This window comes from Acomys russatus, chromosome 29, assembly GCF_903995435.1.
Source record: "Acomys russatus chromosome 29, mAcoRus1.1, whole genome shotgun sequence".
NCBI classification, from domain to species: Eukaryota; Metazoa; Chordata; class Mammalia; order Rodentia; family Muridae; genus Acomys; species Acomys russatus.
In genome coordinates this window covers 47,161,102-47,168,014 of record NC_067165.1, presented here as the reverse complement: position 1 = coordinate 47,168,014, position 6,913 = coordinate 47,161,102, and the positions used below count along the sequence as shown (strand labels likewise).

General features: G+C 49.1%; 1 pseudogene; it reads right to left on the bottom strand.

Moving 5' to 3' along the window:
• Positions 1-2,143: 2,143 nt before the first annotated feature.
• On the bottom strand, positions 2,144-4,087 carry LOC127211299 (m-AAA protease-interacting protein 1, mitochondrial-like; annotated as a pseudogene).
• Between the last annotated feature and the right edge of the window lie 2,826 nt (positions 4,088-6,913).

Genomic DNA, 6,913 nt, shown 5'->3' with positions numbered 1-6,913 from the left:
TCCTGGTTGAGAACCATGCAAAATGAAGCATCTAGGAACCTAGTGGGGCAGGACTGAGAATATTCTGGATGCTCTGAGGGACCTCAGGGGAGGCTGCTGCAAGTGCCGGCACCTGTGTGCTCGTGGCCGGTTGCACACGCAGAGGGTAGTGAGGCTAAAACCTGCCCCCTGTTCTTGATGAAGGTCTCGGTTCTCCAGCTCCTGAAGCTCTTGGGATGAGGCTGTCTGTGAGAACAGTGGGGCAGTCAGGAGTCTAGCTCCCTAGGAAGTGGCATGTTCAAGAATGCCTCTGCAAGCCGGGTGTGGTGGCGCACGCTTTAATCCCAGCACTCGGGAGGCAGAGGCAGGCGGATCCCTGTGAGTTCGAGGCCAGCCTGGTCTACAAAGTGAGTCCAGGACAGCCAGGGCTTCATAGAGAAACCCTGTCTCAAAAAAACAAAAAACAAAAAAAGAAATAAAAGAATGCTTCTGCAGTCAAGGAGTACACAGAATAGCTACCGCCACCTTGGAGCTGTGTGGATTCTACAATGACAGTAGTAAAGTCTGCTAAACCCCCAGAAATGCAGCCCCAAATATGGCCTCCTGCTAGGGAAGACAGGACAGGAGAGGAACCTTGAAGTTCAGATGCAATAGCTGTGTCTCTCCTGCCTTTTTTTTTTTTTTTCCTTTTCTTTTTTCCCTGAGATGAAGTGTTCTTTCACAGGGGGAAAAGAAAGTTCTGACCGGGCTGGTATGCACACCTGTAATCCCAGTACTCTGGGAGGCAGAGGCAGGTAGATCTCTGTGAGCTCCAAGCCAGCCTGGTCTACAAAGCGAGTCCAGGACAGCCAAGGCTACACAGAGAAACCCTATCTTGAAAAAAAAATTATTTTATTTTTAAAGTTTATTTATTTTTGAGACAGGGCCCGTCTATGTAGTCCTGTCTGTCTGGAGCTTGAAATGCAGACCAATCTGAACCAGAGCTCGCAGACATCCAATGGTTTCTACCTTCCAACACTGGGATTAAAGGTGTGTGCCACCAGCCTGGCTAAAAGCCAATCAATGTCATGTCTTCCCGTGGAGAGGGGTATGGCAAACTAGGAGTACCAGACAGACACTAAGCTAGAGGGCTGTCCCAGCCTTCAGTGAGAGCAGGAGCCACCTGAGACAGGTGTTGTGGAAGGTGTGAAGGTCCTGGGCAGGGATAATCATCAGCTGCCTCCTATCACAAATCCCAGTTAGCTCACTGCAATTAAATATGGCCTTGCAACCAGAAAGCTTTTTAAAGAAGTAAGGCTCGGGGCTGAGAGATGGCTCAGCAGGTAAGAGCACTGGCTGCTCATCCAGAGGTCCCTGGTTCAATTCCCAGCATCCACAGGGCAGCTCACACCTGTCTGTAACTCCTGTTCCAGGAGATCTGACACCCTCACACAGACATATATGCAGGTGAAATACCAGTGTACATAAAATTAAAAAATAAATAAGGAGCTGTAGAGATGGCTCAGAGGTTAAGAGCACTGACTCCTCTTCCAAAGGTCCTGAGTTCAAGTCCCAGCAATCCCATGGAGGCTCACAACCATCTATAATGACTTCTGGTGCCCTCTTCTGGTGTGGAGGTGTACATGAAGGCAGAGCACTGTATACATAATAGTAAATAAGTCAATCTTTTAATTAATTAATTAATTTTAAAAAAGAAGTAGGCCTCAGGGGCTGGAGAAATGGATGGCTCAGTGGTTAAGAACATTTGTTGACACCTTTAATCCTGCTTACTTTGAAAACAAAACAAAAAACAGAAAAAAAAAGGCCTCAAAAAATAAAATAAAAACAAAAGCATTTGCTGCTCTTGCCGAGGACCTGGATTCAGTTTCTAGCATTAGCCTTAGGCAGCTTACAGCGGGGTCTAACTCTAGCCTGGGGGACACAACACGTCTAGCATCCGCAGGGACCTATACTCACATGCACCTGCCCACATGCGTGTGTGTGCACACACACACCTATACATAACAAAAAGAACCTTTTTTGTGTGCATGTGGAAAGTGCTTTATTGTATCATGTCAATATACTACAAGGAGTATTTCCAAATAATATAAAGGTAATCCACAGACTTAATTAATTAAAAATCAAATTATCCAGAAACTTTTCTTCCTTGGTTTTTCCACAGCTTTTATTCTAGTAGCTCTGAGTGCTTAGTCCGTGCAATAGTCAGGTCTGGCTCCTTGTGTAAACTCCCTCTGAAGTTCACTGCTTGTACTAATTGCTTGGTTTCCATGTTCTGATCTCACAGCATTGCCTGGGACACCCTGGCTCTGCTTAAAGGTTCCCTGGAGATGCTCATACAAACTTTTTTTCTCATCATAGTAAATGGAGATGTCACCTGTTGATGTGTAGACAACTTCATCTATGCCAGTGGCAAGTGCATTTTTATGGTTATCAGACAGGGAAGTGACCTTTTCTTTTCTATTTATTTATTTATTTATTTTTTGAGACAGGGTCTCTCTCTGTTAGCCTTGGCTGTCCTGGACTCGCTTTGTAGACCAGGCTGGCCTCGAACTCACAGCGATCTGCCTGCCTCTGCCTCCCAAGTGCTGGGATTAAAGGTGTGCGCCACCATACCCCGGCAACCTTTTCTTTTAATACCTGAAGTACCTCTTTGGCTACAAGTTGTTCTGATAGATCAAATTTACACTGTGACAGCAACTTGGATACATGAGCAAAAGCCTGCTTCACCCCTCAGAGAACTCAGCGATACTGAACTTGTCCAAATAGGCCCAGATAAGGAGGGCATGAATTCGAGTCCGGACCCAGTTGATGGGATTGGAAAATCCCAGAATCATCATTCTGGTTTTCTGGTGTTGCTGGAGCTGCTCCTCGCACTGTAGCTCGCCTAGGACCAGCGGGGCTGGAGGACGACAGGGGATGGGGAGGTGGAGGGTGGGAGGTAAAGGGGGGGGTGGCCCAGGGATGCAGCGCCCAGCTTGCCCAGCCCCAACTGCAGCAAGGGACAGGCAGCGCATGAGCCCAGGCTGCACAAGCTGCAAAACTCAGTCAGTGACAGCCTCACCTCGGTGGAGTCAGGTGGCCCGGGAAAGCAGAGGCAGAGGCAGAAGGGCCATGTTTGTGATCTTTCAATAAAAGCAATCTTTAGCTTGGCGTGGTGGTACAGGCCTTTAACCCCAACAGTCCTCAGTTGGTCTTCCCTGGGTCCTGGGGGTGCCCACACTTACATGCTGCAGTGACATTTTCCTTCCCTCCTCTCGTCCATGGGAATGGTGTCTTCCATAGCCTCTTATTCCTCCTGGGAAGCCTCTGAGAAAACCTCTGGCCTCTCTGCCTGGCACCTGGCCTGAAATGTCATTTTTTGTTTGTTTTTTGTTTTTGTTTTTCCAGACAGGGTTTCTCGAAGTGTCTTAAACTTGTTTACCTTAACAATCAAGTTTGGCCTAAATACCCCTTTGATAATCAGTCCAAATAGCCAGGGACGATGCTGTACACTTGTAGTCCCAGAAGCTCAGCAGGCTGAGACAAGAGATCCACCTGAGTCCAGGAGTCTGGGCTGTGGTGAGCTGTGCCAATCGGGTGTCCTGCATTAAGTTTGGCATCAACAGCTCTCTTCCTAAGGGTATCCTGGCAATCAGGACCCAGGAAATACCACAAAACTCAGGACAGTGGCTGCAGACAGACAGAGCTTATATAAGATTTCTTGAGGGAGAGCTGGGGAGAAGTGGACCTTTCTAGGCTTGCCTGAGATTGGACAATTATGTGGCCTGATTTTTAAGCTCAGGGTAGGGCTTTTTGTTTTGTTTTGTTTCCTTCTCTGAGACAAGGTTTCTCTGTGTAGCCTTGGCTGTCCTGGACTCACTTTGTAGACCAGGCTGGCCTCGAACTCAAATCAATCTGCCTGCCTCTGCCTCCCAAGTCCTGGGATTAAAGGCGTGCGCCACCACACCTGGAAGGGATTGGTGGGTTTTCTTTGCTCTTTTATCCTACACACCTGACCCTCTAGAGGGGCTGACTTGGGGGGGTCACCATAAGCAGGTAACTGTTTACATAACTGCAACTGTCAAGTAGGGGTATAAGCTCCTTCACCTGTAATGAAGCTTGGGGCCATGGCCGTCCTGAGCCGCCACCACAGATCTATCATGTCTGAACCACTGCATCTGCTTGAGCTGGATGCCCCACTGTGGTGCAGCTAACAGGCTGGGGCTCACTCTGGAAGGCCGGTCTGGGCAGGATTTTTATCTACCCTCTGCCCTGGGGTGGCAGGAATGGGGCACAAATGCCGGTGAGAGTAGACCTAGGCCTGTGAACGACCTGTGGTGACTGAGCATCATGAGAACTAGAGGGTCCTTTTGGATACTGGGTACAAAGAAAGGATGGAGGGATTGGCAAACTCTGAGCCGCAGCAGCAGGCAGACCACATCACGTTTGTGGGTGAGAGCGACAGTGGTGGGAACACTCTGAGCCCCAGCAGCAGGCAGACCACATCACGTTTGTGGGTGAGAGCGACAGCGGTGGGAACACTCTGAGCCCCAGCAGCAGGCAGACCATATCATGTTTGTGGGTGAGAGTGACAGCAGTGGGAACACTCTGAGCCCCAGCAGCAGGCAGACCCCATTATGTTTGTGGGTGAGAGTGACAGCGGTGGGAACACTCTGAGTTCTGTTCTTCCTTTACTTGGTGTCTTTAGGGCGATTCTGTTTTAAGAGTTTAGTTAACATTGGTGGGTAGGACAGTCTACAGCAGACTGTCAGGTATAGAGCCAACTGCTCAGAGGGAGAGGCTAGGGCCCTGCTCTTTCAGTGTTAACAAGCAAGCTCCTGCTCTTGGGACAGGGTCTTGCTATGTTGCTCAGGCTAACCCGACTCCTGCGTTCAAGTGATCGTCCCACCTGTTTAAGCCTAATCCTTCAAAAATGTATTTAATTTTTAAAAAAGGTTTATTTATTTATTATGTATATAGTATTCTGCCTGCAGGTATGCCTGCATGCCAGAAGAGGGCGCCAGATCACATTATAGATGGTTGTGAGCCACCATGTGGTTGCTGGGAATTGAACTCAGGACCTCTGGAAGAACAGACAGTGCTCTTAACCGCCGAGCCATCTCTCCAGCCCCCAACATATTTAATTTTAATAGCATGTGTGTCCATGTCCCGTTGGGGACCTGAACCTGTGAGTTGAGGGGCCTCAGGGCCTCAAGCTGGAGTTACAGGCAGCTGGGAGACACTCCGGGCTGTTGCTGGTAATCAACTCAAGTTCCCTAGAATAGTAGCCATTTCTCCAGCCCCACACTTTTCAGAAAGTTGAAAAGTACTCAAGATTCAGAATTTTATGAAGAGCCGGGCATGGTTGCTCACAGGAGGCAGAGGCAGGAGGATCTTTGTGAGTTCGAGACCAGCCTGGTCAACAAAGTGAGTCCAAGACAGCCAGTGTGGTTACACAGAGAAACCTTGTCTCACAAAACCAAAAAAGCAAACAAACAAATCCAGACTTTTATAAAGGATATGAGTTTACCAAATCTATCCAAGCTTAAAGGCGGCTGCCGTGAGAGGTGTGGCTTGTCCGTAAGAACTTCATGGTCACCGAGTGACATCTGGCTTTTACTAGGAAACTCATGTGACTTTGTTGGGAACAGGGATCACAGGTAAAATTATCTTAGAATTTTAAAATTAGGACTGGCGGTGGTGGCTTACACCTTCAATCCCAGCACTTGGGAGACTGGCAGATTTCTGAGTTCAAAGTCAGCCTGGGGCTGGAGAGGTGGCTCAGAGGTTAAGAGCACTGCTTGCTCTTCCAGAGGTCATGAGTTCAATTACCAGCAACCACATGGTGGCTCACAACCATCTATACTGAGATCTGGTGCCTTCTTCTGGCTTGCAGGCCAGAATATTGTATAAATAATAAATCTTAAAAAAAAAAAAAGAAAAAAGCCAACCTGGTCTGCAGTTTGAGTTCCAGGACAGCCAGAGCTACACAAAGAAACCTCTCTCGAAAAACCAAAAAAGAGTTTAAAAAACAACAACAACAAAACAAAAACAAAAAACCCAAACAAAGAAACAAACAAAAAACGTAAACTTTACTACTTTCAGTCACTTAAAATTATCTTCTGCTCAGTGGGAAAATCAGTCTATATAATTCTGTGAACTCAAACAGTTTTATCAAAAAGCCTTGGACCAAGACGCTGGCTTTGGAGATGGTGGGGCTCCCTAGCGACAACCACCTCTGTCCCTGCTAGTAGCTTCCTCTTGCCCAAAGTTTAGGTCATGCAGCGCCTGGTCCAGAGCAGGCACAGGGCTAAGCGGGTTCTCAAGGACCACTCACTGGCTAAAGCCTGGAATGCCAGCCCTCTGCTCTAAGGTGTGGCTGTTCAGGCTTGTACCGCTGGGCAGCAAGCTCAGCGGGGCTCAGGACACCGCACGAGCAACAGCAGCCGCAGAAGCGTGGTGCAGGACTGCGTGTCCTGGCGCAAAGCAGCCGTGGGGTCACAGCCTCTTCTCTCATGCCGGCTGCCGGGCGCCCGGTTGCCTTAACGGGGGTCATCGTGCTGAGTCAGCTCCCGGAGCCCCGCCATCTCCGCCAGGTGTTCCCTTCTTCTGCTGCTGTCTGGTTCGGGACCCACAGAGGAGAGTTCCGACCCTGCGTGGCTACTATGGCTGGGGCGTCTCCATAGGCGCCTATAGCAACCGATGTCTATCTGAACGACCCCAGGTCCACAACAACAGTACCACTGCTAAAAGAAGAGGGAGTTCTCTAGGACGAAGGCTCCCCCCGACCCGTCGCCCCTCCCCGCCCCAAATAAAACCCCAACTTTGTTCCTATTTGCCTGGTCCAGGAGCTCCGAACAGTTACGCCTCCTTAGACAGCTTCGGCAAATCGCGCCGCGGGCGCGCGCCTTGGCCCTCCTAGGCTTCCGTCGTTTAGGAGGAAGAGGTGTGTGTC